Genomic DNA, 25,170 nt, shown 5'->3' on the forward strand with positions numbered 1-25,170 from the left:
TAAGCTGCAATTTGTGGCTCCGAGACGGAGAACGAAGGGCAGAAGCACTGATTCCTCTTCCCACGCGCCTATATACACATACACACACACGCAAATACCAAGAAATTTTGAATGAGAAACGTCTCCGGGGCGGGGGCCGACGGAGGGAACGGACGACGACGCCCTCGACGTCCGGAGACTTCATAGAATGAGGATAACATTCGAGAAGGGAAAGAGGGAGGGAGGGAGAAAGGGAGAGAGGGAGAGGGGGAGAGAGAGACTGAGACGTGGCGGACTGAAAGGCCTGCAAATTGCCCAAAGCGGGATGCGAACCGAGGGAATCATTAACGAGACTCCTTGTTGGGAAAATGATGCCCTTTCCTCCCTCAATGTTTACGCAAGCCGTGAATGGCCGTGGAAATGGCCGGATCGTGGGAGGAGGGGGAGATAAGTGACCGTATAATGATCGACCTCTTCGAGGAGTAGACGAGGAAGGAAACGAGGGATGGGGGTGAGTTGAAGATGATTGGGGACGGGGTGGAGATCGCGGCTTTGGCGAGGGAAAGAGGAAAGAGAGGGAGATGGCTGGACACCCTAGGGGCAGCGGCGATCCCGCAAGGGAAATAGGGTGCGGGGGAGGGGGGCAGTGGGTGGTGAAAGGGAGGCCCGGGGGGAAGGGGTGCTGCCCACCACACGGAGGCTGCGTAGAAGCCCATCCGTCCGACGTGATGACACGGTCACGAGGTGGTCACCAACACATTTTGACGCGGGCATTAATATAAAAGAAGCCTCGCTCTGGGTGTACTGATCTCAAACGACTTAACGGAGGACCCCTGAGCACATCCCGCCGCAAAGGAGACCTTTGCTGATACGCCGAGAGAAGTCTTCGCACCGAGCGGAAGAGACCGAGGGAAAGAGAAGGAAAAAGGACGGAGAGGAAGCTAGCCCAAGGTGAGTCCACTCCGCCGATCCTCTTCGTGTTCGAACTGAGGGGGTGGAACGGGGGTGCTCGAGTGTGACGGCTGCGAGAGAGCCGAGGAAGAGAGCTTTGGGTTCTGGGGCTGCCGGCGATTTCCGCTCGCTCCTCCGCCACGCCGCGCCGCCTTGAGGCCGTGAAGCGGGGAGGGAAGAGGGAAATTGCCGTGGGATTTTTTTAGGGTGATTTGTAGCGTCTGAACGCGGATTCCGAGCCGACGGATTGGCCAGTTTCCGCAATCAGTATGCATGCAAACGCCGAAAAATATCCCACCAGTGTCCTTTACCGAAAGACATCCGTCTTCTTTCCCAATTCACCAGAGATTCAATCGGGTGTTATTCGGTAGATTAAACTAAACGAAATCGCACGTTCCCTTCTTTTTCTTAAATGAAAACGCTTCCTAAGTAATTAAAAATACGATTCATATCCAACATAAGTCGTCTCTGGAAACGTGCTCCAACTTGACGCGTACTTGTTTCTTTGCGTTCATTTTATTAACAAGCTATAAGTTATCGGAGTGAATTTCAAACCAATTGACTCACATAAAAACCCCATTAGTAATATATTTTGAAAATATTTTAGGGTTTACCGTGAATTGTGTGCCCACAGCTTAGTTATATCAATATAAACATTTAAAAATTACAAAATAATTACGTGATAATACAGTAGGCTATGCAAAAAATGCAATATTTTCATCAAAGAAAAATAAATATTCAAAGCACGTATTGATATTGCTATTTTTGGATTCTTCTTCAAGAGGAGTTATTTCTCCAAGGAAACAACAAAGAGCTTTCCCAGGGATGAATATAAAAGTAAAAGTATGTGTTTTCCGATCATACCGAGTCTACGTGACGATACAAGCGTCGATAAACTGAACACTCTGCGATACAGAAAATAGTTGAGTGTTTTAGATGCTGGGAAGACTCCATGCGATGAATCATTTACAAGTTTTGTCATTTATCTCCTTACTTACGATAAACATGTCGAAAACCGTTTCATTTTTTACTTCAGATATAGAGTGATTTATCAGCAAACCAATTAAATATGTCACTTGCATGAGGTAGCTTATGAATTTCACTGCGTGCGAGGAATGTCGTGAAAACGTTTCTCTGGCATTGCCGAGAGCTTCAGCAAGAGAGGCATTCAGCACCACATTCCACACACGCAGAGAAACTTGAATGTTTCCTCAGCAATAACAAACCCGTGCCACAGTCTAATATCAACCATCGAGCAACAAAATTATGCAAAGAAACTATTAAAGTGTGAAAACCTAAATACTTAAAACGAGGCAATATATAATTCGACTCAAATACTTACGATTTACCACTAAGCCGCTAAAAATCACTATGAGCAAAGAACCGTCGATGAAATTCGTGCCTCGGCTCTGAAAACGCCTGTTATGATGCCATAGTTACGTTTAAACGTATGCGGGAGATACAATCCGGAAGCCATTCGATGCGATAGAAGAAAAATTAGATGCATGCTTGCCGTGCGAATCCCTTCCCAAGATTGAACGAACGACCTTTGAATCGCTTCGTCAAATGAATGAATAAACCCAGCTTAAAACACGGTCGCCTTCGGTAAGTGGCCGAAGACAATTTTCAACCACTTAAACAACGAACAATAAAGAACAAAGGAAAACGAATTCTATTAGCACACATTAATTCCTGCAGCATAACTAAATTCTAAGAATCTGAAGAGCAAACACCATCACACCTTAATTTTTGCAAATTTTCCAGCACAGTGCCGTCAAAGACAAACCTCCCCCATTCTATGCTCATTTATTTTTTTAATATCAGATGGCTTCACTAATCACATTCTGTGATTGAGAACGACCTCCGCAATCAAGGTTTCACGAACGTAAAATCGGAAGGCAAAGACAGGGTATCCGCTCTCTCGCCTTCAGCAAAGCCTTCACTAAAAGTACAGAAATATTTGTGTAGCCGAGGACCCGGGCCTAACCCCGTTCACCCCTACTTCCCGCCCGTTTCTTTGCTAGCCACTCGGCAAAAATGTGCATTGCTAAAACCTCGCAAGAGGTGAGAACAGAGCTCTTTGGAGCATCCGAACCGAAGCCAAGAGCGTCGGAATCATGAGGAAGTTCGCTCCAGCGATTTCCTATCATTAAAGAAGAGGTGGCAGGGAGAGAGAAGGGGTTAGGCCGAGAGACGTCGCCGATGTCTGCTGTGTTGTGGGTAGAGCGGTTGGCGGGGATGGAGGGTGGGTTTGCCGACGGGAGGGAGCAAAGATCTCCTCACGAGAGGGCGAATGGAGAAATGGAGAGCAAGAGTGTCCAGAGTAAAAAGGAGAGTCGAATACGGCGTCACGGTGGGAGCACTTGTAAGGGACTTCAAGCCAATCCCGAGGCGTTTGTATTAGGCCCACAAGCATATGTACTGTTCGAATCGTAGAACCTCAAGAAGCAACATTCCGCACGATCGCTATTCTCATTTATTCATTTGCCCAGTTCTAATCCCACAACATAGTTTCCAAATCGGGCCGTCGTTATTAAAATAAACACTCAAGAATAGCACATTGATGACAATCATGGAGATATGAAATAAAGGAAACTTTTTGCATTCATTCTCCGCAAAAAAAGAGGCTCGTTTTGACATAATGTTTCAAATAACTGGTCCACTTTCAAGAAGATTTGGAGTGAGTACTCATATTCTTTTCCAATGTCACTTTTCTTGCCCGTTCATCATGTTACAAGTCCATCTTATTTCTGATTTAAATAATTCGTTTCTCGCACAGTAAGTCATTAATATTAGTCGGTACATATAGTCGCAGCTTTCGAGTCATGAAGTCGCCTCTCAATAAGGCCTTGATGAAGATCATCTTATTGGTTCAGGTGACCAAATTAATACATAGTAGGCGTCTGCGCGAAAGATATACTTCCCTTTAGGCCTTTTCGGTTGGAGCGAATGATCATTCCCCGAGGAAAGGCAGCGAAAGACGCGCTTTCAAATTGGAGTGGGATATGCCGTACAATTCACGCCTGCACGCACCCAGAAGGCCGAATCCGCGCATCCGCTCCGTGAGCGAATTCTCCGAGGAGCCTTCTGAATTTCAAGGTGACTGCTTGGTTGTGAGTGAGCGATTTTTATTCCTGAGCAAGACGTGGGTGCCCGTCGGAAACAGTAGCGGGCGATTAGACCCCCCTCGTGAACATGTTTGCAAAAACATTGACGTTTAAATTAAAAAAAGCCTCCAGTCCCTCCCAATCGGAAATGGCCATTTCCGGGCCTTTGGACTGGTGTTTCAAGCCGAGACTCGCACGGCGGCGAGCGTCGCCCCTTCAATGAGGGTCTCCGTCGCACAGGAATAGGAAGTGCCCTCGAATGCACGTCCTCACGTGCAGCGGGCGCAACTCAACGCCCGTTCCGCGGAAATACTCTCTTGCGCCGTGCCGAATTTCAACGCGACCGGTTGCATTTGCTGTGCAGCAGAGTGCAAGAGGTGGTTATCATCCCATTCTATCGGTAAGGGGGGTCTCGAGTGAGCTATTGTTACGTAGCAGCACGCTGGGCGCACGGTCGGCGCAGATTGCGACCAAGGCACGAGAGCGTGCGTCGATGGGCTTTCATGCCGGACTCAAGCGGAAGACAACAGGACGAAAGGGACAGACGGCAAATGATAAGATATACAAGCATTGTCAACTGATCGATAAGCGCCAAAAAATACCCCCAAAATAAATATGCGATGTAGATATTCTAAAATTACCCAAGCTTAAACTATATACTACCCTCCGAATGTCACCGCCCTCGGCAAACCATGTTCGCCCAAAGGTGAAACCCAGAATAAATAGCCGAAAGAAAATCATCTCTAATCCTTAGGTTCGACAATGTAATACATTCCATGAATCTTGACGAGGATTACGCATAAGGATAATACCTTAGGTGACTTCTTTGTTTACGAAATGCGTGAAATATTCCTACATAATATTCAACAGTCAATATTCATCCATGACTAAATCAAAGGTCAACAAAACACCGGATATAAGTTACAGATGAGAGGATTTAATTCGCTATAGATCACCGAAGACATCAACAAATTGAAATAAAACAGAAAATTCACTAACGAAATTTGTAGAGAAAAATGGAAACATCATCAATCCAGTTGCCCACTGGCAGGGTGGGTGGCAGGGGCCACATACGATGACGATCGTCTTATGAACGTCGTTTGGCGGAACATTCCGTCCAATTGTTAAGCTCCCACTGGCGATTTTCCCTATAGGTCACTTAAGCACACCTTCTTCAAGCAATACAATTCTGAAGAAGGTAGCGGAGATCGAGGTGATGAGGTGACTATTTTATTATCTTCCCATATCTCAAGTTCGAGTTCCCATACCTCAAGACTCAAGTTCGATTCCAGGACTTCGGAATAACTTTCCTGGGTATTCAACTTGTCTGCCGTTCGGAAAACAGGACCTGTTGTTCAGGTTGTTTCATCTGGAAACATCTAGTCTTTCTCCCAGGGCAGATTTATACCAAAGCAAGATTTCTCTACGCGCGTAACCCTCTCTCTCAATATTCTATCACCCTGCAACTTTGAATATTCGTCACCTGTTTACAACGAAACGATTTCAACTTCACGAATGCTATTAATCATCAGGTACCATTTGCTCTAGTGACTGTTGATATAATACCCTCTGCCACACACCCTGTTGGAGGCTTTCAGGTTAAACTTTAGGGCCAATAAATGGAACCGATTGCCTGCCAGATACCTACTGAATTATTACATACTATTAATGCCTATATGCTTCAAAATCAAGCTGGCAACAAATCTCGAACATCACATTTACGCTTCGGTTGACTGAAAATTTCAATTATTCCTCGTTAAACCTATATTTGTCCGTTTTAGAGGAGTTTTGATGACCTATAAGGCGCAGAAAATATTCGCGGTAGAAGTAGTTTTAGGGGAGGCGATCGACAGCTGAGGTCATTTGCGTATGCGGGAATTACATTTGCAGATTGCGCCTGCGTATTAGGGATGGATGGGAAAGGCGGAAAGATGGAGAGAAACCTGGCGTCGGCATTAGCCTACGCTTAACGAAAAGCTCAAGAGGTCCGCAGTTTAACGTCCCATTCGATGGACGGCGTACACACTTAAAGTGTCCTCCACAAAGCACCTCCAGTAGGGATCGGGATACCACTGAAAAATATCTGCCATCTCCAGGATTCGAACCCGGGTCCTCGGGTTGGGAAGCCAGCAAATTAGCCACCGCACCATCTCGAGCCCCAGAAAATATTCGCACCCTTATAAATGGATTGAAATAATTCAGAATGCTTCATATAGCCTTCTGCATATCCCAGCGACAGCTTGCAGAGTATTTTTCAAATACATATTTAAATCAAAGTACCTTTTTTCGGCATTATTGAAAATTAGATCTATTAATAACCTAATTGAATGTAGCTTGGTAAATAATAAGTGTAAATAGCTAAATACGTGTCCTAACGAAGCACCAAAAGAAAAAACTAAACTTCTGCTTCAAATGAGCCTCGGAACCAAGGAGTCCCTTTTTAGCGAATAATATTGTTCTTGATCAACGGGCCTATGCACGAAGGCATCAGAGCTCGTGGCCTATCTTCAAGAGTCACTACTCACGATTTTAACGTTTGGCACCATCCAAATGATGGAAGAAATTCCCATTTAAAAACGAATGGCATGAAAATTGGTGATTTTCACCGACCAAAAATTAACAAAAGCGATACTTCCAGAATTGAGTTCTAGTTAAATACATCGTCACCCACAAACAGACACCAAAATAGATCGTCTATGGTCCCCTAGATATAAAGGACTCCAAGATTTGACTTCAGAACCTACACGTGTTGGTTTCTTTTATGTCCTCGAAAGTGACGCAATCACAAGGTTTTCCTCTGGAACTATGCCAAATTCGAAGATAGGAAGACGGGGAATGAGTTGAAAACGCAAAACATACATGGGGTACAGTCACTAAGATTTCCTCAAGAGTTGTTCCCCGATAAATTTTAAACCTACAAATCGTTTGCCCACCTTAAACTTCTACATACTTCTGGTGATTAAAATCACGTGAATTCTCTCATTTCCTGTTTTGTGGCTTGAGTCAAAACGCAGTAAAATTTTCACCGACTGGCGGGAACCGGTTTTCAATATTAGTCATTTAAAAAAAGTAAAAGGACGATATTCACGAAATCGTATGGCTGGATGAGGAGGTTCCCAAGAGGTCTGATCAGAGTCACTTCCGACAATGCCTTATGAGCATCGAGGATTCCTTACCTTTTAGATCAGACGTTCGAATACCGTCTTAATACAAATCCTTTTTCGCACTTTTAGTACGGCCAATGATATAACGAAAGGTGTTTCATAGCGAGGGAGAGATCCGGAATGTGTGAGTCAAAGAAACTGACTGAACGAGAAAAAATTCATATCCTCCTTCCGATTTTTCCAGAACAGCGGCAATAAGAAGCCTGATCAATCGATTGGAGAAGGAGATAGTTTGGGAAACCATGGGAAGCCCGAATAAATAAATTAAATGCTTGGCACCATGTGATCTGAAGGTATCTCCTGAAATGAATCTATATAATTGGTGCCATTAATACTAATTTTAACAAAAACATTGAAGAAGTAGGTTCTCTCTCATCTTCTCCAAGGTTTAATTAGGATGTAGTGTTCTTGGGGATCGAGATGATGCGGTGGCTATCATACTGGCTTCCCACCCAGAGGGCCCGGGTTCATACCCCGGTGGTGTTGAATATTTTTCAGTGTTATCTCGATCCCTGCTTGAGGTGCCTTGTGGAGGGCACTTTGAGTGAGTACGCCGTCCGTCGGACGGGACGTTAAGCTGCGGAGCCCTTGGCGCCTTTCGTAAAGAGTAGGCCAATGCCGACGCCGGGTTTCTCTCCACCCTTCATCCTTTCCTGTCCATCCCCTAATGGAGCAAATGACCTCAGCTGTCGGTCACCTTCCCTAAATACTACTACTGTGGTGGCCATTGAATACATCAAAAAATTTAATGGATGGGAAGAAGCATTTCACAAATGGAGAAATGAATCCGATATAGCTACAGTACACCCATATTACTATCATCCAATTCATTATAATCAATACGCCTGTGCCATAGCAGGTATCATAATATTACTGCAATAACTAATCCAACTGCTCAGGATTTGTTTCACTTAATATTGTAATGATAAGATGCCAAAATCAATAGAAAGTATTATCAAATGAGGATTAAATACATATTACGGCCATTAAACCAGATGTGATTTGATTGACCTAATAATTTGATCAACTACCGCAAGTGAGTTTCGAAATGTGATGTGGTTTTAGCTTAACTCTGAGTTGCTTAAAATATACAAAAATATATTTTTTACTTAAGCTCCTTATCAGATGAATAATTTATTGACGTAATTCATAAACTTACCGCAGATGAACAAACTGTAACCGCTGGTTCATCATCATCGAATCTCTCCCCAAATTTCACCCACCTCCCGATTCTCCCACATGCTTAGGAAATAAAAAAAAATTCCTGAGATCAAATGAGTTTCCCAATTGGATTGCAAGCAATAGAGATGAATATTTGCGGCAATCGGTAAGGATAACCAGTTTTTTTTTTGCTCACTGGACAAGGAACAAAAAGAGACGAAGGATGTTAGGGAGGAGGAGGCGTGAATCTGATCGGCAACGGAGAAAAAGTGAAAGAGGGGGGAGATGAAGACCCTTGAGGAAGAAGAAGAAGAACAAGCTCACGGACCTGTATGGGTTGAGACGGAGTAGGAATTAAAAAAATATATAAACCCAGGTACAGAACATCACACGCTTCCGCGTGAAGAGCTAGAGCATTTTCATTTTCTAACCGCAGAGAACGTTCCCCATCTCCCGCTCTCCATTTTCGGAAAAGTCGCTCGATAAAATTACCCACTTTCGCGTTTTACGACGCGGATCCATCTCGCCAACCCCCTCTTTGGCGATCTTCACGTTAGGGAACTCATACAGAAGGCTATTCAATTGGCCGAACAAACGGCTACCCACCCCTACGTCCAAGTGGGGCGTCACGTCCGGGAGACAAGCCTACTAATCACGAGGAGCACGTATTGCATGCCCGCTCCGTGTAGACGCGGACGACCGCCAGGGGGGTGGGGAGGGGGGGCAGCGGCGAGAGAGACACGAAGCGGCTCGATTCTCGATTGCGGGGGAAAGGAGGAGCGCGATTTGATTCGACGAGAGAACATACTCTTATAAATGTTTGTCCCTCTACTCGGGTGAGGACGATCCGCCAGAGCAAAAACTGCGAGCTCGCCTAACGAGGGAAGGGGGGGGGGGAAGAGAGAAAAAAACAAGCAAGTGATCATTCTTCGAAAGCAAAGGGATAAATAATACGCATCGCCATAAGAATGAGCGACTGAGATGAGTGGCGGGAAAGATATCGTGCCAAGAGCTTGGAGCGGAGATTTTTAAAAATACATCTCATAAAAAGAATTGCTGTCGTTAAAGAGAAAAATAACAAGAGGAGTGTAAAGGAATAATGACAGCGTTTTTCATCGCAGTTCCAACGATTTTGTTGATTCAGAGCTGCATTAAGCAGTAGGGTAATAAATATCAACTTATCTGAGTCATTTGAAAATTTATTTGCGTAACACGCGGCAGGTATGCGTACTGGCTTCCTTTCCTAACATCCCCCTCGTAGGGGGATGTCGCGGAATTTATCACGCTTCAAAATCGACCTGTCGATAAAAACAAATGAGAATTTTGTCCGATGGATAGTGAGGAGTACAGCGTGGTGGATACCAACCGTCTCCTATGATTAAGTGATAAAATGAACCTCGCCAGTAAGAAAATGCAGCTAAAAACTCAGGGAAATATTGTATTCCAGCATTTGCCACGTCAAGCGAAAGCGTCCATTTTATATATCTGCGGACAATTTGATTCGACCAAAATACGACGAACAACCTTACATTTCTCATTTGCATAAACTGCAGTTTCCTCTATTGTAATTCATTTTCATCCTTTCCATCAGCCCTCTTCGTCTTCCACAACTGCCACTTATCACTGAATTATTTTATACCACAACGCGTACGAAATTAAGAAATTAAATTTTTTCGGTGAAAGTCTTATGTTATATATTTATAGTATGTATTGACTTATTTTTACCGGAAGTCCTCAACGGAATTCATACACGAGGGTATGCCTTAAGCTAGTTGAAATAAAACAAAATTGCATTTAAAATAAGTCAGAACAACAAAATCGACCATCTGGCATCGAAAGACCAACTTAAGCGGTAATTTCAGTCAAGAAATAACTCACGACCCATCTCCATTTTATTCGCTAGATGTTTTTGCAAAATGAAACCATAGAAAAGCAAACAGCAACCTTCGCTTCAAAAATGGTTTCCATTATGCGCAACCAAGGTAAGTGAAATTTTTGTTCCATTTTTGTCACTCAAACTTCCCTCGTGTTAGTTTACCATCCGTCTTGTCGATGTCATCTAAGGGTCTGTCAGTCATTGATGGGCTGGGTCAAAGCCGAAGCGAACATCCTGTTTTCAGGCAGGGAAGAAAGCAAGAAAACTGCTCTTTCAAAACCCTCAGCTGAAGAGCTGCATAACGCTTTGTCCTTGAGCTATCAAAATAAATTTTATTTACCACGACCCATAATTAAGGCAAAATAATGTGAAACGGATATGCTAATTGACATAGCTCAGCAAATTATTGCCTCCTAAATTTTACACATATACCTAATGACAAGTAAGAGAAAAACGGCAATTGTTACCGGAAACCTCTTTAAATCTAATGCCATCAGTAATTTGGTTACTAATACCGGTCGCGACCGAATAAATCCGACGTAGCGTGTTTTTGCGGAATTGGCGAATGATTCTAAATTTAGATCAACCCGCCAATGTCAGCAGTTGAGCAGTTCAAAGCAGAAGTTCAAACTGAATTATTATTTTTTGTTTCGCGGCGAGATATCTTAAATTTGCCGATCGATTTTAACTTAAACTAAAACTATGTATTAACTCTTGAGAAAGTACGCCCCTTAAATAATGAGATAGGATAAAAGAGTAACAGAAACCACGCAAAGACGACAACTTTGAAGGTCGCACGCCGAACTCTATTAAAATACGTTTCGTACTCACCAAAGGGGAAAATCTCTAAGGGCGAAGCACCAAAAATGGCATTCAAAAACTTTTTAATAAGAGAATTAAAGACTACAGATAAACATATATCACCAAACATCATGGAGAGAAAAGAACTGAAATAGTTACGCTTTCTATTCTACTGGAAACCCTGCCAAAAACATAACCTGGAGTTACTTCCATTACACTAATCAATAACATTAGTAAACGAGCCGTGGTTTTTAAATGGGTTCCATTAATCGCCTCATTTTATCTCTCTGTTGTACGCAATAAGAGGTTAATGAAGATTGGATAATAATAATAGGATTTTGATCCTGTCAAAGTGGGTTTAAATGTGTGGCTCCATAACTTAAGTGTCCTGAAAAAAAGCGTGCGGCAACCGCGAAACAAATATCACCAACCAATTAGAGTTTTACAGTTTAACACGCCGTCCCTGAATAAATAACTCTACGCATTGCAAAAAAGGAAATAAAATAAAGGGATTCTATAGAACTATATAAACAGTAAAAATCAATGCTTTGGTTCCATGATTCATTCCTAAACATATAGGATACATATATGAAACAGTAGTATGACACTGACGCCACAAATAACTAAATAGTATCTACTAATATGATACCAGAATTATGGAGCAACTTGGCAAATTTTTCTTACCCTTCGATATTCTACCTGGTTCTGATATAACTAAGAAGCTAACGTGCATTGTTCAATATTTGAATATATTCCGGAGATGACGAGTGTCCTGGCATTTTACAAATGCAACATGAAACAGTCATGTCACACTTGCTCATAACTGAGTTAATTTCATACCCTATTGGTTCCGTTGGACACGGATATTTTCAAAAATAAACTCTGGAGTCGGCCATTCGCATTCGACTATAACGTTTTCATATCTGAGCCTAAGAAAATAGAAAGATAATTACATTTTGAAAATGAAATTCATCCTTCATGCCCATTGAAAACGTTTGTGATTAACGTCGACGCGGAGCTCGATGTGTACGTTCCTGCTAAAAGACCTAAATATTTTCTTATGAGAATGAACTTCACTCACACTCAAATATCTCTCATGCAAAGGCGTTGTGAGGCATCAACAAAGACTCGAAATTACTGCACTATAACTCAAGTCTAACCGAACTCGGATCGCTGTTTTTATATGCATCGCATACCTATGCTCTAAGATGAAAAAGGCCAACTGGAAATAAAATTGCGAATGGAAGACTTTGAACATCGTTCCCTGATTTCTCGTCAGGTTAACAGATTGCAACTTCTAATAACTAAAGCATAATAAAGAACGTAAATTAATTTTTATCTAGTTGATAACAAAACAAGATCAAAGCCATAATCACACAATCCTGAAAAGGTCTTAGTTTAACTTTCTATTTTACTTACAAGAGGTTTAGATTTGGGGTTCATCAGGAATAAAATACTATGCTACCAGTCCGCCTTGCACTTCTATCGGAGAAAAACAACATCCGAATTAATTTTAAATTCCAAAGAGGGCGAATGCAGTTTCAATCAGATCATGCCAAACCCTCATGGCAATCTCTTTGTGCGAAATCTGGATAGAACTTTGATGACGCCTGACTCCAAAACATCTTATAGCAAATCCCATAGCGAATAAATGGGCCCCTCTTTAATGACGGATGTCCTATACCTACTATTCTCATGCCACTATATTGTAGCATCATGAAAAAATGTTTTTTGATAATACAATTTTTCGCATAAGCTCCCATAAAAATATGACTTCTTTAGTTCCATTGAGCTCATAACCAAAAAAATAAAACAGCTCAAATACGGAAAAAAAGAAATCGCATATGACATAGCCTATTAAAAATATTACGTATTACTTATGAAGGACAATCACGAGTCTCGTATTCCATTCATTACTTCGCAGATAAATTCTTTTCACCAATGAGGATAACATGTTTCAATAAGCCAGGGCATGACAGCTGCCAGGCCCCACTTAATGTGAAATGTCAGAAGTTGAGCAATAAAAGTTTTCAAAATATTTCTTATGTCTCGTGAGAATGGCGTGATGTTCTAAAACGTAGTAATATTAGAAAAGAATTCGAAGAAATTAGGATAAAATCATATGGTTTAAAGAAGCGTGCGGCACAGGTCGGGATAACTTCCAAAGTTCTATTCAATAATCGAACGAATTTATACATGCATATACCTTTATCTACGTATGTATGTATACATATATATAAATTTATATATAAATATATTTAATAATACATGCACATATATGTGTACATTATATATATATATATATATATATATATATATATATATATATATATATATATATATATATATATATATATGTACATACACACACACACACACGAGGAAAACTTTCAAAGCTATTTAGAGCGAGCCACGCAATTTTCAAAGTGATAAAAGAGTCATCATGTCGTCATCGGTGGACTCCAAACATCGCGGCCTGTTTCTCAGAAAAAGTGGGTTTACTTAACTACACCACCAATGCTCACTGCTGGTGACGTTAGTTGGTATGAAGATAACCTGATAAGCGGCTAAAATACTACTTCACACCTGATTTGTGTAACGTGCTTCAACCGATACTTATATCAAGAAGATACAGTCTATTACTGTAGATAAAATTCAACAACGTGTGTACACTTAAGAAACTACTATGATGGGGAACCTAGAGTGATTTGAAAACTATTCTCGAAGGATGAGTTGAATTCGGAGACTTTGGAAATTTGGGTGATAAGAGTGATTGAGAAATAAGCTATTTTGAGAGGAATACAAAGATTTGAGTGATAGGTAGCGATTGAGCTGAGAGGGAGTTGGAGAAGGTCATGTGAAGGAGAGAAAGAAATAGGCAACAAGACATCGAAGGGGCATTGGGATGTCGAAGGCCTTTATTGAATTAGGAATTAAAGATGAAGGGTGAAGAAGAAGGAAGAGAATGAGCAAAGAACGAGTGTGTTGGAGTGGGAAATATGAGGAAGAGCTAAAGATAGAAATAGGATTTGATGTAATAAGTGCTCACATTATGTAGAAATGTTTCTGGATTCCACTTGAATACGCCAAAGATTTCCATAACCGTTAGAAGCCAGATCATTCACAGCGGGCCACATTCATCCATGATTAAAAAGGTTTTGTCGATCATCAAAAAGGCAATGTCGGAATGTGAAGTATAAACTATGAGGAAAGCATTCAGTAAGCCGGTCCACCAGTTATGATTAACAATATTAATTGGCATAGATAGGGAATTGCAAGTCATTATCATTTTAATTGAGATTAGGCATAATTATAAATATCTTGACAAGCATATTGTATTTTCATTCAAACTAAATTGTCAGCACAAATATGGGGTTACTTAAAAAGAAAGAGAACGTTTTTAAATTACATATACATCTATTCCCTGCACATCGACACTGAGGCGTGGGTAGGTGGTGTATGACCCCAACATTAATCATATTAATTTAGGTAAACGTGATGCAGTAACATGGATTGCAGATTACCATTAAGACAGTTACCTCAGAGCCATAAACGCACTGGCTTCCCACCGAGAAGGCCCGGGAGATAGCAGATTTTTTTCAGTGATATTTTGATCCCTACTTGAGCACTCTTGAGTGACTATGGCGTCCGTCGGATGGGACGACTACCTGCGGACCGCTTGGCGCCGTTCGCAATGAGTAGGCTGATGCCGACGCTGGGTTTCTCCACCCCCTTTCTCCTTTCTCACCCATCCCCAATGGCGCAAACGACCTCAGCTGTAGGTCGCCTGCCTTAAAATTACTACTTCTACTCGGTACCATTACCATATTCAAGAGTCTCGCCGATCTTTCTAAAAGCCTTAGTTTCACTCGTTATCTTCCTCTTTGCTGGAACTGCCATCATAAATTTTGCCTATTAGTAGTCCCGACCATCTTGCTTTCCTTTCGCAAATATTTCCGGCGAATCTGGCAGCTCTTTGCACCTCGACTAATTGCTGATATAATGCTTTCTTCGATGGATCCATAATCTCGCCGAGTATCTCAGCGAATTTGGCCATGCCAATAAAAAATAATATTTATATTTTATTTTCTTCCCACATTTCCCCATAAAGCGCCTAATTACACCAATTTTCTTTGAAACAAAACCAGTATACCTTTTCAAATAGATGAAATATAAATAGGTACCAAATAAATGTTCGTAAACTAAACTTTAATTAAGATAAACTATAAGTCATTATAAACAGAAAAAAATTATTATTAAGGAAGAAAAAAATGAATGCCCTCATTAAATCGCCAAAACTTTCACAATAGTCTGACATTTGAAGCACATAGGTAAATCATATGTAAACTAAAAATTATTTCCTAAGCAACAAATATGTGCTTTTAAACAATATTTGCTAAGATTTTTTTCCGGCGTGATAATCTAGTGCACTCATAATAGTCTGTTAGATAAAGTAATTACCTGCTAACCTTTAGTTCGCGGGATTTAATAAATTCCAGTAGTTCGAAGTTTATGATATGAGATGACAAGCTTAAAGTAAGCAATCGGGTTCTCAAAGGCACATGGGCCATTTGAAGCGTCGGAAATAAAAAAAAATTGCAAGTATTAATCATGCTTCGAATTATGAAATTTTGAACTGGTGATTCAGAAAATTCCACTCGGAAATATTTACATACGGAAACGGAATTCACCTTCGAATTTATTTTTGTTTGCCTACATCATGCTAGCACTACTAAACACGAAAAACGACTGCTCATTGGTGACGCGATGTTTTGGTCTGGAAAGGACACAATCCCGTTTTGACCGTGTGAACTCCCTAAGGTGGCTCATAGCATTTCATTAACAGGTTCGCCGAGCCGAATGAAAACTTCTGTACGATGCCGTTATCTGCATGTGTATCTCGTTCACGTGAATAAGCTAAATAGATAACAGAATCAACAAATTCCTTAAGTTAACGGCCTTCGAATGGTAGCTTTCACTTCACAGAAACTCAAAACAAGAATGCAACTGGCATAGGGGGACTTTCAGAAAAAAACAACTCCTACGGCTGCAAATACCGCTTCCCCCATTCTCGAATTCTGAATTAATTTTAGACTTTGATACGTAGAACGTTGCCAGAAGAGGACAATAGGGGATGGATGCACAGAAAAGGCAAATATACATATTACATGAACGAGTAAAATATGTAGATCAATAAAACACCATTTAAACTTCTAACTACATCAACCTTTGGAAATGGTTTTGAGAACATTTACTCGGCATGCATGAATACTTTGAAATACATTTATGCTTAACAAAAAAAATACAAAATCATAAAAATATTATATAAATATTTAGGGCACTGGAAAAATCACAAGTTCTACAAACACATTTGCCAACTAAATAAATAATTGGACCCGGAAAATAATTGGAATTATTTAAAATTCACATTCGAAATATTTTTGTTTCTTATATGCCTTTTCCTCAACCGAAAACGATCAAGAACAGTTGTAGCGCTGAACTGTAAATGTGGACAACAAACGTGGCATTCAATCATCAGAAAACAGTAATTCCATGCCTACGGGCCAAGAAGTGGTGTCCTCATGATACATTGTGTAACATGCTAAAAATAATATAATCTGAATATGTATCCGCTACCTTTTCTCCGGCCATTTTGTATCAAATCTGAGACCTTTTATAACCATGAAAGGCCTTCAGAGAAGTCGCATCTATATTTAAGATTTCATAATTAAGACTACGTTAGATAAATGAGAACGATTGGCAAGCAACTTACGAGAAATGATTTTTGTGTTTACCATGCATACGTATTACTGGGAATGTCCATATCTTAGTCCGTTCCACTTGACTGGAAAATAAGACACGCGGTAATTTTTCGGATTGACGTTATAGTGCCATTATTCCTTTAACCTATTCGAATGCATTCACTATGATATCATACACAGTAGATTACAATTATTTGCCAACGTAAATTCGTTTTCAATTGAACTACGCCTCGGACAACAGTTAGGGGCGTCATGAAGAGGTTTTAAAGCATGGTAGTAGTTTTCAGAAATATTTAACCATGTAAACGATAATTTCTGACCGAACAAAGTTAAAACATGACAGTAACGACTCATGTTGGAGTAACAATGAAGTAAGACGGGCCCTGAGGAAAAGAGGAAATTGTGTATTTTATTCGAAATTGCGATCAAATATCCAACTAGTGCATGTAAAAAAATATTACGTTTTTACCCTAAGGGAGTTAAACAGAAAAAATATAACCGACAGAATTATTAGAGGACGATAATTGGTGGAGAAGCTAAAAAGCTTTAAACAAATATTTTGAAAATGTGAACGGTGACGATTACGAATGAACAATCGAAAGATGACCTCGCACCGATGAACCAATGTCTGACGTTATTTTATGATAACTGCAGGCTATCACGGCCAAAATTTCCTGGGAGGAAGAGATACGAGAAATCCCTGGATCTGAGAGAGAGTTGGTATTGGATACTGCTTGAGTGTTTCCTACTCCCATTGTTCTTGGTAAAAAGATATTTACCACCCAAACAATTAATCTATATTATTGTCACTCCATTAGTGTATAATTGCTATCAATATTTATAAAATCTGTATTACTATGATCAAAGTGAGGAATTCACCCTTATAGTCATAGTTTCATTACACATACACATATTACGGGGTCTGATAGAGTAAACATTGCGAAACTCATCTTGCTTTATCCATTCACAAATTCCTCAAATCGGGGAAATTAATAAAACAGGTTGACACCATATTACAAAGTAAAAGAAATGGGGGTCAAGACATGTAGCATAAAAATAGAAAGGTTCGAATCATTGAACTCGGGAAGCTAAAACACTGGGACTTAAAACTGGCAAAAAACCTTCGTGGAGAATACACATTAAGAAAATATACGGGTGAGCCTCAAAGAAAAGTGAGTTGAAAGAAATTTCAAGGAGAGAGTATATGAGAGGCATTACTTTGCTTCGGTTCGTCCAAAGTCCAAATAGGCGGCAAATATTTGGAATCCAGTGAGAAAACGTAATGAAGGATAACGCTAAGGGAAATTTGGAAAAATATTTTGAAGATGGCTGCGAGAACAGAGTAAAGTTGACGGATTAGCCAGAGGAATGGGAATTGGGGCCCCTGGACCAACAAAGATAGCAGGTAATAATTATCTAAAAGGTAGAAATCCGTACACCCTTATACCTTCAGACTCAGATACTATAAATATGTTTGTCTGACCTAATAAAATTCTGTGTGTCACTAAACCACCGTAGCCAAAATGGTGAAAGCATGTTAGGAATATTGGCACAGCAGTATCAAGGATATCAGGGTTCGTTAAACGAAGAGTTGGGAAATATTTGAATGATGAATTTCGCGTTTACAGAGCTCCCCTGGAATACACGTTAAGTGTTTATGACCCTTCCCAGTCGGACAATGCCGAAATTGAACAAGTTGAGAGGAGGAGAGTGACCCGTTTCATGAAGAATCGTTATGAAGGAACGTATTGGATAGCCACGGTAGGGAGATACTGAAATCACGAAGATTATAAGAACGACAAACTTTTAGAAGAGTAATAATGATTTGAATTTAACGCTGACACGGAATAATTTTAGCTCCGCATAACACTACACATCACAAGAGTACATGTGAATAATAGTAGTCAACCCGATAAACAATACAGGGTGCGACAACATAACATCCTTTTTCACAATAAAAATTGAATTGAATGATGCTGAATGTATGACTGATACTGAATGCTGTAGAGTCCATGGATAACTTGCGAATTTTCTGCTCTCTGAGGCAGTATTACGAAAAAAACTTAAACTACCAGGAGGTATAAGGTAAAGTACGATGGGTGAGGAAAATTACAGGAGGGATCTTTGATTCGTGAGGTACAGGCAAATTATCATTTTTAAACACTTCCAAGTTAACCACGTTAAATGAGCAACGAATACTAATATGGAGCAGATCAAGACTTTTAAGATGCATTTTCGTTTATTGTGATTGGAAATTACCTTGCAATTAGCCATTATCACGTTTTATTTTGAAGAGATGCATGTCCACGAAGTAATAAAAACAGAGCACACATGAATATGCAGCAGCAACAACCATTTTCCCGGGGTAAAAAAGAATTATGCGATAGCCATTATATTTCTAACATAATGATTCTTGACTGCGATTACTACTAAGAGTTTGCGGAAAAATTTTCAATCCAATTATTTCTTCATCTATAACCGTAATTTAGATTAGCATAGCATCGCAATAATGGAGGCATTGTTTACTGTCGGGACCGAAAATGATGGTTTCTTTTACGTCTTTCGTTAATCAACATGGCAGCTCAAAACCCATCCCTCAACGTCGACAATCTGCGGGTCCAAACACGCAAACATTTAAGGCCAACAGCCACCACCGACTGTTTATGTAAGCTCCCATTGAAGCGCAGTCTCACTCGGTGAGGGAGAGGGTCAGGGAGACGATAGAGGGCGGGGAGGGAATACAACAACCCAACAAGTCTCCTCGCCTCACCTCCAAATCCCTTCAGTCCGAGAACGAAAGTCGAGAGAGATGAATGGAAAGGTAGAAAATAGCGTAGCGTCATCTCGCCCTTCCTCTTCCAACCCTCGCCCGCCTAACACCTTCCTTCCGAGGGAGTGTGAGGGGTAGAGGGAGAGAGGGCTAAAACTGAGCGGGAAAGGAGAAAAGAAGGGAAGTGTGTGCGTGTTGAAAGGTCATGCAAAAAGATCCCTCGTGTGAGATAGCTACGGAGCGCCGTGGCTCACTTCGACAGCTCCTTTTCTCCCGCTCCCTCCCTTCTTCGATCCTCCTCGGTGCGGTGACTCACAGAGGAGAGCTGCCCTCTCACCGGGAGGAGAACGCATGCGGGGGAAGTGGCGGGATGGAGGGAGAGAACAGGTTTTTCGGCTAGTTAGTGTTGATGAAGCGGCTCTTCCACCTCTCCTCCCCATCCTCATCCCTGCCACAGCCCCTCCCTCCACACGTACGGCCCACCCACCGACTGGCCGTCACTCCCAGTCGAAGCAGTGGCCGAAAAAAACACACGCTTCGGAGATGAGGGAGGGGTTTTCGGGATGAAAAATTTCCGTCGGTTCGGCTGAAAATTTGCGAGCTTCTTCGATTCTTCGAGGAAGCATGAGGCAATTGGCGATTAGCTCCTGCCGGGAAGTGGACGCCATAAAGATAGGTCTGCCGTCTCGGTAGGAAGGGCTTTCTGTGAGCAACATGCATCCGAGGACTTGATTGACATATATGAGATCCCCCCTGCAACCTATAATATATACACTAGGGAGCCACTTTCGATAACAGGTTAAGGATATTTCAGAGCGTGGATTGCCGAATGGAAGTTTTTTCTCAGCAAAGCGAGTTTATTATTTCAAAATTGATTATATTTCATGCATTCCTACCTAAGGAACAGTGCATAGATAACTTGCCTGGACCCTTGATACTTAAAGACAACATAAGAGATAACAGGTCAGTTGCTGCCCAATCCTCCTTACTGTACACGCAAAAATAGGCCAAATTCTTGAGTATAAATTGTATTTCTTAATGAAAGTATTTCAGAAAGTTGATCAGAAACTTGGGAATTACTTTGCAGCCCATATAAAAACCAACGGAACGATCAACAGGAATAAACACCACTCTTCGAAATTGAAAACCCTATCTCTACATTTGTCACCGTATCTGACAGAAAAGAAATCAAGCTGTCATATCCATGGCTTTCTCGTGGAGCAGTTTTACAATTGACAACGCCTTAACTCCCGTGCCAGTAGAACCAAACCATAACTAGAACAAAACTTCCTCCTAAAAATCCATATTCTCTGTCCCAGGACTGATGATGCCCCTCGCTAGGGTTACTACGGTATTCACAATTTAAAATTCAATTAATTTCAACCAGCCAAGGTATCTATACATACAAAATACACCCGCCGTAGCAGAGGTGTGTGATGGGGCACTAGTCATTCATGCATAACTATACTTACTTATTCATAAATATGAATACATAAAAGGTTTGTTTAAAACGTATCGGCAACACTTTTTTCCTGACGTGTGCTTGAAGTGCTGATTTCAGACCATCGATTAAGTGTGCGCATGATCGCAGATCTTTTTGGCATTGATAAGATGACAGTGCACACCATTTTCATTGAAAATTTGGCGAAGCAAAAGATCTGCCCTAAGCTGATCCCGAAGTTCTTGACGGACGACCTAGACCAGAGTCGAGTCTCTGTTTGTGAAGTCCTTCGAATGCAGTATCGCGACGATTCCCCAGTCCCCTTATCGTTCCGACTTGGCCCTAGCAGACTATTTCATATTCCCAAAAGTGAAATCCTCCCTCAAAGGATCGATGCGACCCTAAGTGCCATCAAAGAAGCTCCCACGCGTGCCCTTAAAAACCTCCCGGAATACGCCTGTGAGTAAACCTTCTAGTTGTGGAAAAGTTGTTGGAATAAGTGTGCCGACACTCAGATTTAGACAGATACATGTCCATCCAAGTCATGCAATAATGGATGCGTTAGAAAGCTTTAAATTTTCCTTTAAAAATACAATTGTATTCGCGTTTAATTCTGTCCATCTACGTCAAGATGATACAAGCACTCTGCAAGATACAGGAAAGTTGTGTGTCACCGGGTTTATCTCCTGTTGTAGCGAATACATGTCGAGTGAAGGAAGGATGAGTGCTTGATCCTGACAGTGATGGTGTCCATGTCTCTTGTTGTACGTGTTTTGGCGACGTAATCTGCCAGCTTTATAAGTATGTGGCCATAGAAATTGCATCAGCATTTGACCTGTTCTGAGCTGCTTTATTCGATACCTCTATTTTAAACTTTAAGTATTGACAAATTCCAAAGAAACTGCGGGAGATGCCGCAACAGTAACTTTTAACGGAGTCATCCGCTAATGTGCATTTTAATGCAACAATTTCAGAGCGTAAAAATCATTCGCCTTGACTGGGACTCGAACCCAGATCCCTCAATATCCGGTCGAGTGCTTTAGCCACTTAAGCTACCGAGGCGTCCTCTTAAACTCTGAAATTTTTTGGTCCTTGTTTCCCTGTAAATAACTTTTCCATCTGCAAATAGCCAATGGTTGCTTCCAACGAAGGAACTTAGTTTATCAGTGTAAACTAGAAAGGGTTGGGGCTCCATAAACCTACCGGTGGAACGCCATCATTTACACAGATCTCTAATAAACTCATCCTCTCAATGAATATTACCTATTTACAAATAGATATGTTCCTAATCCGGTTGGTCGGTATTATAATATTAATTTCAGTTTTGTACACGTGTAATTCAAGTACCTTACTTGAACTCTATAATTGGGTGGTAAACGCAGTTGTGGACTTAAAGTGTTCCTCCAGTGGACAGATGTAAAACATATACTTCCTTATTGTACCCAGTAAACCATCGCTGTGATATGAGGTAGAGGGTGATGTCAGACCAGGTAAACACCCATAATTAACCCAGAACTAAAAGGTGAGAAATTAATCGATCGCATCATTACAGCAATCAACCCGTGGGTTACTTTGATAGACGAAGTCAGAGCTTGCCCTCAAATAAGCGCTAAGGTGCGTGAAATTCAAGCATTCAGGGTAGGAAGGGGGGACATTGCACACCTGTGGATTATCAGGAAGATCTGGTTCCCAATAAAAATCACACAACTCAGAATAATCTAGGATTATTCTGAAGATATCTCATGCGATTCGAACCCGGAACAGAGTAATTGCTCTGTCCTTTCCCCATTCCCCGGCCAGTGATCACACTAGTTCTAATTTGTCGTTGCCTGACCGTAGTTTTTCTACATAAACTTACACAGCCAAAATATTACAGCCACTAGATCACTTGCGATCAAATTCTACTATTTGCACTGGATCCAATTAATTTACGAGTAAAGATATTTTAAGTCTAGGATTAAGGGAGCATTATAATATCTATTTATATCTCATCCTTCCCAACATATAAGACTTAACTCTAAATAAAATAACTTAAATAATAGTTTTTCTCTGACAATGGCATATACTTGCACGAAAACGTGTGTGAATGGGTAAATTTTATTAGAGAACTTCCAAATGAAGGAGTTAATATACACAAGGTAGGTAAACTGAAATACCCTATGATTTCAATTCCTACTTAATTCAAGTAAAAATTTAATCTGTGGATACAAATCAGAGTATGACAACTTGCTAGATTCGTAATGGCGTTGACACCTTGCTCCATAAAATACGCTAATATTCATATCCTCATTAATATTGAGCGTGATCTATAAAGGAATAAGCGCGAATTCGAATGGCGTACACATCGACCGGAATGAAATTGACATGCTACATTTCTTATGAGCTTTCCCCTGGCCATTTATTATCTTTAAAATTTACAACACTAGGCGGGCATCAATGGGTAAGGATGAATTGGCCAACTCCTCAGAATGAATCCACGACGAAACCCGAACAGCACTAGAGCACGAAAATAAAAGATGAGAGGTGGAGATAAGAATTTAATGAACATGCTAAGAGGGGCGATAGCATCGGCGAAAAAAAAACGCATGAGACCTCACTTCTCCTTGAGAACATTCTTTTTCCACCCCTCCTTCTACCGCCGAGAAAAGGAACGGCCGATCAAATGCGAATGGACACGTTAGATATACCTTCGCCCATAATTCAGAGCGTGAGTCACCGGCGAAACAGGCGTGGTTCGCGATGGCGTTTGAGTAGCTTGAAAAGCCGGGAACTAAAGGGGGGTTGGCAACGGATTATTAGCTCCCCCGTCAAACCTTCCTTGCCACCCTTCCCGCCTCCTTCCCCCCAATCACACCCAGCTCCGAACCCCTCCCCACGACCCTCTCCCCACCAATTCAACCTCCTCGGGCGTCCCATACCTCGGCGTGCGAACACACCTGATTGATTGTCGAGAAAGCAGCTTAACGGGTTTCCAATTGTCGACCCTCGTACCTCCCGCCCCCCCTCTCCAGAACGCCCCCAACCCCTTCCCCCGGGGGGGCTACGCTGGACTTCTTAAAAAGCCGACACAGGTGGAAAAGAGAGAGAGAGAGATAGACATATACATCGGAAGAATGCAAAGAGAAACGCGCAAAAAAATTGGAATTAAAAAAAATATATATTTTTTTTATAAGTGGAAGGCGTTTTGAAAATTGATCCTAGCATTTCATTACAGCAGAGCAAATACACACACGAGACTGCCTGGCTCCATTATACGCCGGAGGGTGAACGTGAATGAGTCTCTCGAAGAAGTCCGTATCGGGGAGGGGCACACACACATACACAAAAAAACATTAAGTGGGGTTACCAGGATGCCAGGCGGCCTTATTATGCGAATGAACATTAACATGCGATTTTTAAAACCTGTTATACGGAGTGGATATGCGAGGGAAACCGCGTTGGGAAAAGGATTGGCCTGGGCGGGGAAGGAATACTAATGACCTCGATGCTTCGCGCCAGTTTTGCCAAATAATTTTTTACGTGCGTTTTCCCTTATAAATGCAATGTAAACGGGTGTAGTCACGTTAAACACAGAGGTGGAAGAGGAGAAAACTATGAATACGTCAACTCATAGATGTAGGGCGAAAATGAACAACAGTTTAAAAAAGACGAGATCCGAATCAAAATTACTACAACATATTACAAGACGTTCATCAGATTCAATAAAATGAACACAACTAGTCATTACTAAAGCTACAATAGGCACGCCATACTCCTGACTGAGTAAAGAAAGTCAACTGAAATGCTCTACGATGAAAAGTAGAAAGTAAACCAGCGGCGATAGAAAACTTTTAATTATGCATGGCCAAATGTGGCAGTGAGTAATGGAATATATAACCCTGGAGAGAGTGCGAAACAGAAACTATAACTTATCTCGAAAGTGATTTTTCATATTTCTCCTTAGACGGGAATCTTTTGATTGCTACTCCACAGTTTGCACACATTACACTACACGACTACCACTTTAACTTGATGGGTACTCCATCAAAGTGTACTTGATAACTCTTACAAAAGCACTATACAAGTACACACCATAAAATATGACCTTGTTTAAAAGTCTGTGTTTCATCTTCACCAAATCAACTTGGAGATGAAGAATATACTTGAAAACTAGGAAGT

The 25,170-nt window shown here is 41.2% G+C and overlaps 2 protein-coding genes across 4 annotated transcripts in view; one reads left to right on the top strand and one right to left on the bottom strand.

Annotated features, from left to right (window-relative positions):
• Nucleotides 1–25,170, bottom strand: part of LOC139686330 (peroxisomal leader peptide-processing protease-like) — a 516,420-nt gene that overhangs the window by 166,907 nt on the left and 324,343 nt on the right. The gene's annotated exons all lie outside the window — the stretch shown is intronic.
• The window catches only part of ITP (ion transport peptide), a 203,248-nt gene continuing 178,886 nt past the window's right edge, over nt 809–25,170 (top strand). Inside the window, exon 1 of the mRNA XM_071583499.1 lies at nt 809–930. The gene's annotated coding sequence lies outside the window, so the exon portion shown is untranslated. The remainder of the gene's footprint in view (nt 931–25,170) is intronic.

The sequence above is a fragment of the Hetaerina americana genome, unplaced genomic scaffold (genome assembly GCF_022747635.1).
Source record: "Hetaerina americana unplaced genomic scaffold, ioHetAmer1.1.p SCAF_14, whole genome shotgun sequence".
Classification (NCBI taxonomy): domain Eukaryota; kingdom Metazoa; phylum Arthropoda; class Insecta; order Odonata; family Calopterygidae; genus Hetaerina; species Hetaerina americana.